The sequence below is a fragment of the Strix aluco genome, chromosome 1 (genome assembly GCF_031877795.1).
Source record: "Strix aluco isolate bStrAlu1 chromosome 1, bStrAlu1.hap1, whole genome shotgun sequence".
NCBI lineage: Eukaryota > Metazoa > Chordata > Aves > Strigiformes > Strigidae > Strix > Strix aluco.
This window is the reverse complement of record NC_133931.1, coordinates 93,903,563-93,920,091: the sequence shown is the minus strand read 5'-3', so window position 1 is coordinate 93,920,091 and position 16,529 is coordinate 93,903,563. Positions and strand designations below refer to the sequence as shown.

The 16,529-nt window shown below is 40.3% G+C and overlaps 1 long non-coding RNA gene across 2 annotated transcripts in view; it reads left to right on the top strand.

Annotated features, from left to right (window-relative positions):
- The first annotated feature begins 4,328 nt into the window (after window positions 1–4,328).
- Window positions 4,329–16,529, top strand: part of LOC141924638 (uncharacterized) — a 46,421-nt gene continuing 34,220 nt past the window's right edge. Inside the window, exon 1 of one of the 2 annotated variants that reach the window (XR_012623609.1) lies at window positions 4,329–4,389. This is a non-coding gene — a long non-coding RNA (uncharacterized LOC141924638). The remainder of the gene's footprint in view (window positions 4,390–16,529) is intronic. The other variant, XR_012623610.1, reaches the window with a different exon arrangement.

The following is a 16,529-nucleotide window of genomic DNA, read 5'->3' as shown; positions in this document are numbered from 1 at the left end:
TGATTTTTGCTTTAATTTGAATCATTTCTATTTGCATGCATTCACTGATCTTGTTTTAAACTCGTTTAACAGTGTCAAGATGGATTTTGCACATTTTGTTAGTAGTTTATAGATATGAAAATAGTAAATGAGCACACACACACACCCCCCCCCCCCCTTGCAGAACTGTAGAAAAAGGGGAAACAGATTAGGGTGGCCCAATGTAATTTTATTGCTGTCCAGTTTGGGCATCCTAATCTCTTGCTGTTTGTGGGCAAGCCTGAGTAACATATACCTAGAATGCTTTTAAGAAGTGGAATTCAGGGTTAAAATAGGTTTTAAATATGTAGAACTCGTAAGTGATATGGAACCCTTCCAGAAGTGACTGAAAGCTGATTTCAAAAAAATACTGTAGCAACACCAGGCCCCAAGCTTGGAGTGCCTAGAGCAACCCAGTGTCCCAGCATGGATATGTATTGAGCTACAGGTGAGCTAGGTGCCCCAGAGTCCAGTCTGGAAGATGCTGACATTGACCAGGGAGCCTTCAAGTTAAGAGGCAAGGCTGAATGTAGGATTGAGTTTTACCCCTAATCTTCAGATTTGGGTACCTCCAGCTGGTCATGATTCACTCGTGAACTCTTACCTCCTTGTCTGATGGCTGGAATTTGCTTTGACAACACAATCAGGGAAAGTCCTGGAGTCATCGCTTTAATTTATTTGCCTGTGTGTAGATACCACATGGCAGTTCAGATCGCTCCCTTGCACGGGAGGACAGGGTTTCATATTCTGTGTTTAAAGAGAGTGCAGAAGGGTGAAAACTTTTGGAAATGGGGTTTATCAAGTGTTCCTATGAAAGTGTTATTTATGCATGAGGAGACCAGGCTTCTAATTTCTATTTCAGAGAATATTTAAATTTTCTGTATTAAATGGAACAGGGATTAGGTCTGTCATGGTTTAAACCCAGTTGGCAACCAAACATGGGGCTGGAACCCATGATGCTGAGATTAAGGGTCTCGTGAGGGGTCTCCTGAAACCAGGACAAGGTCTAATCATTCCATGGAGCACATCTTAAATGCTATGTTGTATAGACATTCTCTTCTTTTTCTGTTGGCTAATAATTACTGAATTAGTGTATGTGCGTAGCAGTGGTTTCAGATGTTCTTCTATCTTTGTGGTCAGGGCCCTTTCTTTAGGGGTGATGGGGATATCATCAGGCAGAAGAGGTTTTTTTGAATTTTTCCTTCACTGAGGTTACAAAGCGAGTCAGGGGCAGAAGTTAGGCAGGCAAAAATAGTTCTGTCTCATGCATCAGTCTTTTCAAATATACCTGTTCTTTTTAGGACAGTAGTAAAAATAGAGAAGAAAGGTAACTTCCTTCCCTTCCTCCCCTAAGAGATTCTTGTGAAAACAAATTCAGGGTAGCTAATAAAACTAAAAAAGTAGGAAGGAGAAGTCTGACTTGGAACCTGATTTTTGTTGGAAGACCAGTAGTTAAAGCATTAACTCTATGTTCTGCAAGGTAGTGCGGTGTATTAGTATGTTATTCCTTTCTTGATCATAACTAAAGAGGACTTGGTGATAAACATGATATACATTCCTGGATTGCATTGCTTGAAAGCATCTTGAATAATTTTTCAGTTTTATTGAAAACCTTAATCAGAGTTTTTAACTTGACATTCCTCTTTTCAAAAAAAAGTCATTCTGCATATAACGGGGAATGCAAAAGGCCAATAGAAATAAATTGGCTACAAACACAGCAGCAGTGTCAGCAGAAAATATCTCAGAAACATTTATGGATTATGTTTCCTCATTTACAGTGTATTGATTATTTTCACAATAAGTGGCTGCCTATGGGCTCCTAGAGAAAGCATGTGCCAAGAGATGGCATGTGAAGATGAATCAACAGATTTGGGGCAGGTAAAAGTTCCATGCTGTAAACTGATATTCAGCATTCTTTTGGGTCATTCATTGTCTTGATAACTCCACACCCAGTGAGTAGTATGGTCATACATCAGTGACAAGCCACTGTAGCCCAGGGAGAAGGAAGCTCTTTTTGTGTCCCTAACCAGGCATATTCAAAGGAATGCCCATAAGCTGTGCTGGATACATCTAATTGGTGTTAATTTATTCTGGTCTGAATTGTACTGATTAATAGCTGTTAGCAGGAGCAGAGGAATTTTCCTCTTTATAGGTGGGGCTCAGAGCCTTGTCAATTCAAGTCTTGCCGGGGAACAGTATGCTGCTGTAATTATTAGTAATTCTTATCCCTGGGGAAAGGAATCTGTAGCACTCCTCTTTTGTGTCATGAAGAATACTTTGGCCAGAGTTTTATTCTTCTTGCCACTATGCGTTGGCAAGAAATCATGGCTCCTTGTACTGTCTGTCTCTCCAGTGGCCCTGCCACTGGGGTTATATGCACTAGCAGCTGTTGTCCAGAATGAGATTGCTCAGGGGGTCATTTCCAGATTTTTGCTACTGACACACTTGCGGTGAGACAGCATCTCTCTCTGGCTCCTAGTTTTTAGGGGTAGGTGTGTCCAGTGTTACTGTTACAGGATTAGAAAATGCCATGCAATGGTAAATAGCTGCATTATGTTTATTGTCATTATTCTTTGTTCATATACAAATACAAGGAAATAACAACCTAATATAATCTTTTTACATAGTAAGAAAGCATCACTTCCTCAGCGATAGTTGTTGTGACTGGCTAAAGGCATTTGATTGTTGTCTGAATTTCGGAAATGACATCTTGGTGATTGGAATGCCTTTTCTTCCTTGCCAGCTGCTGCGTGGAGGTGCAGCAGTTCCATTTTCACGTGGCAGCTTTAATTTCTGTTTCCTTAACAGAAAGTGAGCAATGCAGCACACCTTTCACAGGATGCAATTAAACCTGCCTTAGTCACTGCTGGAGGAACAGGCAGAAACAGTTCATTTAACAGAAACTGTCTCAAATAAAACTGAGACAAATGTGTCCTGTTAATGATTTGGAAAAATCTCTTCAGGCAAAAAACCTGCTTCCTAAGGATGGACTTTGCATGGCCTTCCTTTGATTGTACTTTCCTTCCTGTAGATGACAGATATGGTTAAATGCTGGTAGCAGTCATGTTTTTGAGAGTGAAGCCAGGATTTTGTGTGCCACGTCTGCAGGCAATGGCTTTACTCCCCACCCTGCTAAAAGGAGTCACACTGGCTGCTACTGAATCTTTCCAACCAGGTCTTGTATTAATTTCAAACTCTTCTAGAGCCAGATGTGTGATTAATCTTTCCAAACTTTAGTAGGCTAAGAAGTCATGCATTCTGTCTTAAAATTAGGCACTTGGATTCCTTTGAGAGCCAGTGGAGGCAGTATTTATTTCCTGGGAGTAACTAATCCCACCCTGATTGGGGGTGGTGGAATAGCAAGGTAGTTGCTTCCTAGATGTAGCCACAGCACAAAGTGTTCTAACAGCCAGCGCCTCTGCTCTCTGCAAACCCAACGTTGCAACAGAATCTGTTGAGGGATCTCTGTCGAGGTTAGATTTTCAGTAGAATGAAATGCTGTTAATAGTCAAACTGGTTATTAAAACTCCTTTTTGGGATCTGTCTGAAAATTGCAACGGTATTTAAAAAAGACCAGTCCCTGCAGTCTGGTGCTGAATGTGGAATTCAGATGAGTAAGAAAAGCAGTATTGTCCATCATTTTTCTTTACTATGTTTTACAGAGTTCCTCAGACTAAGATTGGCGAAAGACCCCCTACTATATGAGAGATCTGAAGAAAAAGTAACACGCTAGTATAGATTTTAAGGCCAAATTAGATCATCAGAGCAACATCTCCCAGATAGCATACAGACCATGTTTAGCTCAGAAGATAAACTATCAGTAACCATAGCACAAAATTGCTTTTGTAATATTCTCACTTAGACAATTGAGAATATTGAACAATTGAGAATATGAACAGCAAAAGTAATGAAGCTTTGTTTCCAAAATGTGTGTATGTGTGTCTTGCCTCCTCCCTTGTAGATTCTCTGGTGTTTAATGCTGTGGCCCGTTCCTCTGTGGGGAATATGAGATACTCTCTCTTTTGTCTATTTTCACAAATTATTTAAGGGTTTAGTGTCTCAGAAAACCCCTACCTTTCTGTTAAAGTTGGTTAAAATTTGCCACTGGGTTCCAGAATTACTAAGAGGCAGTGGACAGACCCATGTCTATGTAGAGCACAAAGACACGTGTTGTTTTTTGTAAGAAACTTGGCAACAAATTTAGAGTGGGGGGTGTGGTGATGTGTTAAAGAGTATTGAGAAATGACTGATTTCCAAGTGTGGTTGGCCCCAAAAAGCACAGAAAGGTGCCTGTGTCAAATCTCCTACCTCGCCTGCTCTCTATAGTCCATTCCACAGAACTTCTGTGTGCCAGCTCCTGCCAGACAAGAGGTAGCTTGTGTTTTATGAAAATACTATATCATTTAAAATCAGAAAAGAAACATACTGCTTCTGTTCATAATCTCTCTGAGCAATGTGTTACAGTTAAAATGTTGCTTATTTTATTTCTAAATTTATGTTGTTAGTTTTATTATTTTTACTATTGATTCTTGCAGTGCATTTCTCTGCTAGGTTAGAAAACCCTCTGAGACCAGCTATTTTTCACCACAAAGGTGTGTGTATGCTGCAATTGGATCATTCTTGATTTCAGTTTTGATAAACGAAGTACATTGAACTTTTTAAGGCCCTATGGTAGGGTATTTTCTCTAACCTTCCTATTACTTTAGCTTTTCACTCTGTAATTGCAATCAGTGTGGTCAAGAAACAATTTATAAATTGTCAGATTCTGTCTATTGTATGCTTTCTGGCTGGCACAGAACCTGCAGAAAGACAGTGATATCCCGTTTCCTATCTGCTTTGCACAATAAAACATGTAATAATGTAAGGATGGCAACATCAACTTTTTTTTTCCTTTTTTTCCAATGTGTCTGTGAAGATGCTAGTTCAGTACAAGCTATAAACCCAGCTAATTTATGAAGTTGCATTTTTATAATATTTATATTTAGTTTTCCTTTTACAAGACTTGCATTCATTATCAAGCATTTGTCGAGCCATGCTGTTCCTTTGAGATCCTCAAATGCCCTGCTCAAAGCCAAGCAGTGTGTGCATTCATGAAGATGTTGGCCTTTCACAACATGTTTCCATTTTTCTGTCTATGAAGATCAATTTAAATTTGTTATTGCCAGCTGTTTCTTTCTATGGTGTATTTTTTCTCATGTGATTAGTAATCCTGATTGATTCAACTCCTTGCCCTGCCCAGGGAAAGCGTCAGGGCTGTTCTGTTATGTTAACTTGTCTGGCAAACTAGCATCACAAAAGATTTAAAACTGTAAGCAGAAAGAGCATGTGTTTGACCAGATTTTGCTCTTTTAAATATGCCCTATGAAGTAGTAGGTTTTTTATTTTTTAATTACAATAATAAACAAATGTGGTTAAGTTTACAGTTTGTCTCAGTTTTATCCAGAATGGTCATCTTATTGTATTTTTCTTGGGTAAATACTTGCACCACTTTTGTTTGCTTGCCCACATGAACATTATCTCATTGACCGCTTGAACCCTCTTGCTTATGGAACAGTGACTGTTCCACGCAGACACAGTGATATGCTTAATCCTTAGTCTCTGAGGATGATCAATAGATGCAGGTTAACCATTTCACCTTATGGCTAAACATTAATTATGCAGAAAGTACTAGTGTCCTTTTTTAAAAAGCATTTTAACCTTATGCGTTCAGTGATTAAGTGCTGGCGGGTCATTTTTTCATGTGCTGCTGCAGAACAATAAGTTAAACTTCGCTGGCTGCAACTGTGCCTCTAGCTGGGTGATGAGTTATATGGGTTTAAGAAGACGCTACTGACGGATGGGCTGAAAATCAGATTCTTTTGTTGGTACAAAACAGCCAGGCTAGAATGAAATGGCAGTGGTTCAAGTGCATGCTAGACAGACCATATGTTCCTTACAGTGAAGTGAAGTGGTGTTGTGTATCTGTATTGCTAAGCATAAGGACAACAGCTCCAGCTTCCAGAACTCTGGCAGGAGTCCTACATAGAAGAAATGTACTTACTCTATCCTTTAAAAGTCATTTAGGAGTGAAGCCAATGTCTGTTTCTGCCTGTCTCGTGGTAGAGCAAGATGTACTAGGAAAACATGCCTGATTTAAAGGACTGGACATCATTAATATATTTCAACTATATATACAGCTAAGTTCTAAAACAGTCATCTAAAATCACCACAAAACTATCACTTCTGAAATACAGGACTGCAAAGGATCTTTTGGATCATTAAGTCTCATCCCTGCTCTTCCAAAAATTAAATGAATTCTGATTAATTTATCAAATTCCATTTTGAGAGTTGTCATTTTCCTGCCCTATTGGAAAGCTGCTCCAGAGCTCTGATTCTTTCCAACCTAAAGTCATCTTCTAATTCTCACCACAAATTCTACACTTATTTTCTATATGTTGATGTCTGTTTGCATTTGCTCTTAGAGCTCTTCTTTCTCACCATGGTGCTTCTTTAGAGAATGTTTTTGTAGAGAGTGTGCTCTCTTCTCCAGAGCTTGTAAGCAGCCAGAAGCAACAGGAACACTTCTCTGATGTCTGGTAAAGCAGTGTTTTGGGCAAGACTTCCTTTATGAACTGTGCTTGGCACCTTAAAAATGATGCCAAGTTCAAGAAAAGGCCAGTCTTAAGAACGTGTTTACATTAGCTTTCAACACATTGCTCTGGATTGGAACCATGTCGTTTCTCCCTAGGGTTCTCAAAGTATTTTTTAGATTATCACTATGATGGTGAGGGAAAATAATAATGGGAATGGTCAAATCAAAAGTTGCAGATCTGCAAGAGATCTTCAATGAAGAAGAAATGAGGGATTCATCACTGAGGATGTGTCAGCCTGTGGGCTTCTGTGGGACTCTTGGCTGAGTAAAAACACAGGGACCAGGCCTAAGACAGCTACTTGTAACCCTGTATAAGTTTAGATGCCAGCAAGTGGCAGCTGATTTATCACTTTTCTAAAACTATAAACTCTGCACTAGAACACTGCTAGTAGTAGAGGGATAGGGGTGCCGTGTCAGAAATGCAAATAGAACTGTTAAGTCAGCTGTTTGAGTGCTGTGTAATTCATTGAGGAGATTTTGGCTGTAAGGTGTGCTATCTGTGTCCCAGACTGTCCCCTGGTGAAACACTGTCTGCCTGTGTTGCTGGACATGGAAAACTTGCTCTAGAAGGTGGAAACCAGCCCCTGTTGTTTTACTTGAGTGTTAATATTGAAACTAATGGGAGATTAATTAAAATTGAGTTTTACTCTTTTTCCAATTTAAGTCACTTAATCTAACTCCACAGTTGTGTGTTTGACCTCGGGTACAAGTATCTCAGGTCTTGTCCAGATTGCATAAGGAGGTTTAGGTGGCATAATGTGTACTGGCAGAAATCAAGGTGAAAAACGCATTCCCTTATCTTCTCTAGGCAAGGGATTCTTCAATGTGTTAACTAAGGCTGATGCTTCTTCAACATTTCTTCTTACTCTAGAGAAATCCTCAGTGAACAGCAAGTGTCTTGCTCTCATCTGAGAGCTCCATTTCTGTACTTCACTGCTGGCTACTTGGGGGTGCTATTAGTAGCATTTGAGATTTTTGAAAGAAATACACAATTGCTTTGTGTCTGGGAGAGGAGTTTGAGACGACAAATGGAGTTTAAGTGCTGGTTGAAGACCTAGCTGTTGACATGTTAGAGCTGTGCAGTAGAAATGGCAGTTATTCCAGCATGCAAGTGGTGAGTGGGCCAAATCAGCCTCAGGTAGATTTGCTGGAAGGCTGTGGTTTTTCTCCTTGTCAAGAAAAAAACCCCGATCTTTTAAAGGCATATCATTCCAGCTTTACAATTTGCATGACCTTAACGAGTGACTGTACACACCTGAACTGGTAAATCTTCAACTATCCAGGAGGGTAGTTGTATAATCTCACCTTTTTCACAAATCCCACTGTCTTTTATGTGGTACTTTTAATCAGAACAGGGATAAAACCAAATAAGCCCTGCTGTGACTCAGGCACGGGTAAGACAATGACAACACAGTCATATGCCAAAGCAAATTGCTCTGACTGTGAGAAGTGTAGCTCTACACCCGTCATCACCCACCCCCTCTGTCCTCACACTCTGTCTTTCACCCTTGGGATCTTTCTCTGCTCATTTCAAGTCATGATATCATTAGCTCTGGTGCTGTGCTCTGCATACTGGGTAGCAGAATGAAGCACATGTGCATGTCAGATAGAAGGTAAATCTTACAGGTTCACTTTCACTTTGCCTTCTAGCTTTAGCACTCCTGGGCTTGTTTATGATGTCATTTGCTAAAAAGCTAAAGGGATTAAGTCATTAGCAATAAGTGATTACCTTCTTTTTTAAATTTTCTTTTCATGAAGTGCTTTCACACTGTTAGGCAGAGCGTTGGCTCTGCATTGACCCTGCCTGAAATTGTGTGTTGTGCTGGCTGCCACCCAGGAAAGGAGAGAGCACCTCTTCACACAGTGACAACTGAAAAAAATTGGGCACTACTAAGCAACTCTGGGAAGTGTGAGGGGCATGCGGCTTTGTGGTTTCCTCAGTGCTGACAACAAATGTAAGCATCCTAGCACTGTGTGTATGCAGCAGAAGTAGTAGGGAGCCCACAGAATCAGACAAAACTAATATATATCCCAAACTTTGTCACTAATGAGTCTCCTAAGAGAGTATGAGAAATGCAGTGCTGCTAGAAGGAGGTTTGGGACAGTGAGAAATGGCATTGTGTTGTGCAGTTTGACTTGCACTGTGTACATCAGTATGGGTTTTTGAGGTCAGGTCTGCAGCTGGTATAAATCACAACAGTGAAAAGAAGTGTTGATGGAAATTTCCTTCGTAATCTTTAATTCATTTTTCTAAATCATATGGCAACTGCAAAGCAATTTATGTTCATTACCATGAGGCAAAAAATCCTAAACACTTGGATAATTTAAGCAAAAAAAGCCCAACACATCTTTAGATGAAGATGTAACTTAGGTCCAAATGCAAACCACTCAACCCAATCACCTTAATTGAAAGTAGTTCAGAATTCAACATCACTAGCACCAAACACTGCAGCAGCATTGGATTTAAAGCCAAGTTGTCTTCTGCTCTTGCTCTGGTGTAAATGTGGGTCATATCCAAAGAAATTGCACTGGTGGGATTGCACTGTTTCTGCACTAGTGTAAATGAAAAGACTGATGGTCTCCACTGGAATGTCTGGGCCTCTTCTACAGAATCAGTTCCCTCTCTAATAAGGGATGGTGTCAGCTTAAGATGTTATTTATAAATTCCTTTACATACTGTAAATATAGCTGTGCTGTTTGATATGAACAAAATCCCTTTGGAGAGCCACACAGCAGGGAGATCTATAGCCACATCTATGTTGCAGACTTCTGTTGGCACTGCAACATCAGCCAGGGATATGAAAAAATGTGATCTCTGGCTAGTGGAACCAGGCTAGGAAAACCTAATACAAATGCAGTTACACCAATGTAACTATTACATAGTTACAGGGTGACTTTCAGAAGGGTTGTTAAATACAGTGGTTCTGCTGCTAAGTTACATCCACACTAGGGATGCTCTGCTGGCTGCACAGGCTGAAATAGTTACTCCAGCAAAAGGTCCTGTTAGTATAGATCAGATAGATGTCTTTTAAGAGCTGCCTTCTTTATCACAGCAGTTAATAATTAACAAGCTTCAGGCAAATGGGGGATCAGAGTTTTTCAGCAAACCATGGAAAACAGGCTAAAGCTGCCAAAACCAGCCTGTGTGTCATGGCACTTGTGAAGCAGTAATTACAGTCCCCCACCTTGAAGCACAATGTGGAAGAAAAATATGTTTTACTCACAAGCCAGTAGGTTTTTGTTTGGGGTTTTTTTGTGGTGATTGTTGTCAAGAGTTACCAAAATACATGATGTGTAATACCAAGGGAAATAGAAATGTTTTGGATGGATTTAAAAGCATAATAAAGTGTTTGGGTTTGAGTGATGAAGGAGAAGCAATACTGTATCTCATCTGGATATAGATGTTTACCCTGCAACCTAACTCCCAGTACTTTTGGAGCCCATCCGTGAACCCAGTCACAAAACCATCTACCTCCGTGGGAACAGCAAATGCTTCACATCTAACAGAGCTCTTTTCTCCCTCTCCTTCCTTATTTGTGGAGCCTTTCTCCTGGTCTGGAAAAAGCACTGGTGATCTTTTGCCTAGTTAAAAATAAATGGGGTTCCAGAAATGAATAAAAAACGGGCTAATAATAATATTAAATAAGCAAGCTGTTCTCTTAGAAAAAAAAGGAAGACAATCTAGCTATTTGCTTTATTTTAGCAACATGATTTGTAGTAATACTTCCAGCACAGAGGTTCTTAGAGAGTTATAACTCTTCTGCTCTGTAATTTGTTGTGGTTTTGGACAATCTAGAACTGATACCAGTGGCAGAATGGGGAAAGTGGGAGAAATTCATTCTTATGTGTACACTAGCACTTGCATTAATCTCTAGTTTATATGAGCCTGGAAGGATTCACATCCCTCCCCTGCAAGTATAGCCTCCATGTGCCTGAGATTTGTTACACTGCAGTCAATGCAACATAAATCCTTATTAGATAGGTCATAATGATTCTTACTATTCAGCTAGGGCAAGTATCTGATGACTGTAGCCATTTACTAGCGGAATTTGAAACAGGCTTCTACTGAAACATGTAATAAAGCAACCTTTGAATTTTTAATAGCTCTTATTGCATAAGCTAGTTTTATTAATTCTGCCCTATCACACTGACTTCTTAAGGCACCTCTCTCAATACATTGCCGAATTTAAGATCTTGCTGAGAAAAATATCAGAAGGAAAAAACCTCTAGAGCCAAAGGGCAAGAGAAAGAAGTTTCTGTATGTGTCATCTGAAATGGGGCTGAGAACTAGTGAAGCAAAGTACCAGCAGGAGAACTGCTGCAGTCAACACTGCTGGGAAGAGCTGTGGTGGAACAGCTGGTTCTGGTAGGCAACTGCAGAAACCTTGAGGCTCCATTGCTCTGCAACACATCTGGGACACTTAAACCCATTTTTAATGACATGAATGCAAAGGGATGGGAAATGAGGCTCAGCAGTTAGTTTTAGTGTAACAGAGTAAGTGATCCTAGGACCTGATCCAGTGATGTGGTGAGCATTCTCTAATATCATCCAGTAAAAGCAGGCAAGTGAACTTTTTCTAAATGGACTCCCACAGATCATCCACTGCATGTCCAGGTATTTCATAGGAAAACACACCAGCTAATAACATTTAAGGTAAGCAGTAGCAAGATTATGAGCTCCTCTCACTAATCCAAAACTGTCATCTCTGCTATGTTTTAAAAAGAATCTTTTTTAGAATTTCTACCGTACATCTCTTGTGGAGATAACCTTTTGGGGGCATGAATTCTGATTTTACCCTTCGAATTTTCTATTTACTGTTACAGTGACTTGTGAGCGCCAATAGAAAGTGATTTTGAAATCATTTGGTATGGAGCATCCACTATGGTTGGGCATCTGTTGTGTTGGTGATCAGAGTAGCACCACTGAACTGGTTTGCATGCTTATCACAGGAGATGAACAAGCAGAATTCCAGAGAATGAGGGAGATCTTTACACTTTAAAAAAACCCAAATTCTGATTATGTCAGGAGAATGAGCTTGGGAACTTAACCCTCCAAAGGGTGTTTTGATATCCAAGTGAGTTTTAATAATTGAAATAACTGTACAAGTTGCAGATCTTTATTTACTGTTGAAGTCTCTAAAATCTGATTTCCAGATGGCAGCCTAGTAAGTCCTCATCACCAAACTTACTTGCTCCCTTCTTATTGATGGAGGGACTTAAATCAGGTTCACTCTGAAAATATAAAACACAGAGCAGGAATAACTGACCACCTGGAACAGAAAGGGGAGTTTTATGTGACAATGAGAAGATGAGAAATTTTACTGCATTAAGCAAAAGATACAGGATTTAAAACTAGTAGCAGGAAAAGCTTTCTAAAAAGAACTGCCAAAGCTTGTGCTGATCTGACATGATGAAAAAACCTGACTGGCTCATCTGGAAATGGAAAGCACCCCTAGAGAAAGTTCAGGAGGCCACTCCAGTTTTCTGACTTTCAAGATACGAGATCTGTCCACATGTTTGAGCTATTCTTTCAGTATTTGAATGTGCATATTTACTTAAGAGGTATAATGTAGTCCTGAACTGCCCTGGTTGGAGGAACTCTGTCATTCTCATTAGCCTGAGAAATGGGTAATGCAAGACAGAGGCAGACCAAATAGAGCCATCTCTCTGAATGGCCACTGATGGTTCATTCGTTTTAGGGGAGAACTTTGTAGAGTAGGGCTGATGGTTGGACTCGATGATCCAAAGGGTCTTTTCCAACCTGAATGATTCTATGATTCATAATGTTCAGTAACCTTGTTATAATTGCTTTTCTGGGCTTCTTCTTGGAGGGCTATTCCTGGTATGTCATAACTCACCTAACCAGCTGCAGTATTTTGAGACCATCCGCTGTGGCTGTGCAGGCTGAATGGAAGGCATATCTTGGACGTTTTTGTTAGCTTCTGTAAGTTTGCATTAGGAAAACTATATTCCTTGGTGTTTACAGTCACTCTAGCAGCCCTGCTTCCAAACTCTGGCCTCAAAGTCAGTGAAGCAGGATGCGAAGCTGCGACTCCATCAGGTCATGGCAGTGGGATAGGCCACATCAGAGTAGAGCAATTTGCACAGCACGTATATTTGAGGCATTTGCTCTGGTACTGATGCGCTGGTGTTGAGTATGATGATGGACAGAAAGCCAGGGTAGATGTAACTCTGAGATCTTGCCGGCCTGCATTGGTCATCATGTAATCAGGTAATGTTCTACCAAGGCAAAACAGTGCAGGAGGACACTCTGCAGCATAGAGCAACAGCAGCCTGGTCTTAACTGTCTTTGGTTTTCCTAGCTCTCACTTTTTGTTAACCAGAATAGAAGGTTGTATGAATAGCATTTCACTGCATCTTCTCCTGATCTTAAGAAATTTTAAGTAGCATGCAGCAGCCAATTTATTTCCTGACCTGAAATGCGGTATGAATTATCACCCTGGAACAGTGAGATTTAAAGTAGTTCAGCTTCGAGCTCAGGCTTTCTTATCCAACACTTTTGGGAGTGAGACACACTTGCCTCTACAGACAGCAAAGCCTCGGAGGGACTAAGAGAGATTAAGAGCTGCTGCAGCTTTGCTCCTATTCTCTTTCATCTTCATTTCCTGCCCAAATTGATGTCCTAAGTACAGTTGCAAAGAGGTGCAACATAAGGTAGTTTTGAGTATTTTGGGTGTCATTTCCCATCAGTCCCTTTTTGCTTATTTGTCTTGAACCTGTAACAACCTGTGGATAAGAAACAATTCCAGAGTAAACAGGGAGCAGCTGCCAAGTGAGGTACATGTGTAAATACACCATCAGTGGTAGCAGAATGGTGGTGGTGCCTCTACTGTCAGATTATTTGCCACTTTGAAGGGGCCTGGGTCCCTTTTGTACTACACATAGCAGTTTGGGGACCCCATTGCAGGTAATATGTTTTCTAGAAAGTGAGTTGGTTTACAGCTTGCAGTGGTCAACACTGAGGCACAAAGTATTAAATCCCAACCTCTGACAGACATGTCCTCAAAATATGCGAGTCCTCTGTTTCTCTACAGAGCTCTTTCTGCCTTGTCAATATGCCCAATATTTCATTGCTGCAGAGTGCTAAACTGTGCTAAAAGATCAAATTCCTCAAGATCCTTAGTGCTATGCAGTGTATATTAAATTACACTTTCTCTGGGTTTAATGCAGATTTTTTTGCAATGTTTTTGTTCTTTGCTATTACTTATTTGTTTAAAAATATGCAGGGGTTCAGGGAATGTAGAGTTTCCATTTGAAAACTAGGAATGGTAAAAGCGTTATTTGCTGAAATGTGGGAAATGAATATTCTGTTCTGGGCCAGTTTGTTTTGGCATCTGGGAGGATGCAAGTCCTCAGCTGGTTGCTAAGCATCATTTCACGCTCTTCAGATAGTTTAATCCAGCATTTCCTTCTTTGGCTCATACTTGTCCCACTTGTTCTTGGTACATCAACAGGTTTTTTTATTTTCCCTCTGGAAGTTTAGCAGTTTTTCAAGAAGAAAGAAAAAATGTTTGATTTTCTTCTCCAGGAAAAAAAAAAAAAAAAAAAAAAAAAGCCCAAAACAACAAACCACCTTTGTAGCATTTTTATACTGGTATTTGACCTCAGCAAGAAACAATGGAAATGTGTTTGACAGAAATCGAGGCCCTGAGTAAGGAAAACATTCCTAAGTGCCTTCTGAATTTTTAGCTTCTGGTTGTAACCGGATTTGCAGCACATTGGCATAAGCTTGAAGTTAAGCATAGGCTTGAATTTTTTGCTGGACTGCTATCTCTAGGTAGCTGGTATGTCTTGTGGTGCCAGGAAGAAACAGGTTCTCAGAGGATTGAATTAACAGTCTCTTAAAAATAAGTTTCTTTTGCATATACTCTTATTGGTCATACAATAAACCAAGTTGTCTCTGCATTTCATTAGCTTTGCCCATGCATGCGTACATAAATAGTATGGCAATGCCTATTGAATAGACAGTTTCTCAGTACTCCATTGTGTTTGCACATGCATGCATAAGAATGTTGCATTTTAATATATAAAGGCTCTTGTTATGTGGCCTGTGATGATGTTTGTGGAAGTAAGCAAGCTTCCTGGAGCGTCCTATGTCATCCTGCCAGTGACCCTGTCTCACTATTTATCTGCAATGGGCAAAGATGTTTGGCTTTACAGACCAAATACTCTTGTTTCACAGGATGGGATTTCTGTATTAAAAATAATCTGTCCTCTTTCCTGTACGTTCCTACTTTTCTTGTTTTAAAAAAAAATTTTGCTCCCTTTACAATGTGTGTTATAGTTCAGTCTTTTTCGCTTAAACTGATCATTTAATGCTATAGAAAAAAGTGTTTGGAACAAAATGGCACAGATCTGTGCAGCAAACAGTGTTTGCAAGGTAAGTATCAATGTGACACCCAGAACCACAAAGAAATTAAATTTTAATTTACTGCATTTCCAGACATCTTTTCTGTGGAGTGAACAAGACCAGGTTCTTATGGATTAAACAGCACATGATCAAATGATTAAGAGGTCTATCATAGTGTGTAGTGCAGTGAAAACATGATTAAAAATCCTGTTGGGACTCTAAATGTAGATTTCTGTGTAGGAAAAGAGACAGGTGGCACTTAGGAGAGTGAACCAGTAATTAAAAGCTACATAACATGTACATGCCTGCACATATATTAAAAAACTGTGTAATGGAGAACAAAGGTGATGGAGATAACCAGCAGTGTAAGATGATGCTGAATAAAAGGTTTACAGCTTCCCGTGAGGTGAATGTGCTTTGGCTGTGAACTAAATATCTCCCTCCTATTCTAGTCTAGACATGGCTGTGGAGCAGTGGTGACCTTCCTTGTTTGTGTGATAGTGTGAGGTGTTATCAGTGGAGAATTAGATCAGTGCTGCCTTATTCAGGTCAGATTTTATTCACGTTCCAGTTTAAATACTAGTCACGACAGAGGAAAGCATTCTACTGAACTGCTCCATCTGAGGTCTTTTCCTAAACATTCTTGCAGACCAGCAATGCCACTCTCCCCCAGCTTTCCTCAGTATCCCCCTGCCCTGTGGGGTGTTCCTGTTTCTCCTCCTGGCCAGGCTGGTTATGCTGACTCCTTTGTAGAAGCATGTGCTGATGCCTTCTGAAGTCAGTGGGCATCTGCTTATTTAATCAAATTATTATCAAAGCAAACCCTCATCTCGGGCAATTGCAGTGCTTCCTATAGCCAGTGGGGAAACATTAACTTCTAATCTGGCAGTTTTTGGGTACCATCTGCCCAGCCAGGCTGTCAGAAAGTGCAGCTTGATTACCCAGCCGGTATTGTTTGAGGATGTAGCATGGATAAATATGAGCAGAACATGGGTGTTGCTTCTCCATCCTCAGTTATTGCTCTAAAGCAGCCTTTCATGAGGCTTCCAGCTGACATGGAAAAATCTTAGAAACCAAGGTAAATACAGCAGGGAGTGGTGACTTTCCACATTTCTTCTCATCAGTCCCACCATTTTTATGAAGACACTGCTCCTGCAGGGAAGTGACCAGGTAAATCCTGGCCTCCGCTTGGGTTGGCCAAATAAAGTCGCAGGTAATGCCACAGTCAGATAATAAGTCAACAGGTAATGCTTGACTGACCAGACCTGAACTGATGCTCTAAAAGTGAAAGCCGCCATGACCGTTCATCAGTTTCCTCTGTCTGAAACAGGTTTCTTGAAACCGTTTGGGTTTGAAAGTGCTCAAAAAATTAGACTTTATCTGCCTGTAGAAAGGCAGGGTGGGGAAAAGATCAATGGTTTTGATTATTTCTCTGCTTTTAGCTCCAGAATTCTGTGTTATGCATTATTCATGGCATCAGTGTATGGTACTGCTGACATTTGTCATTGC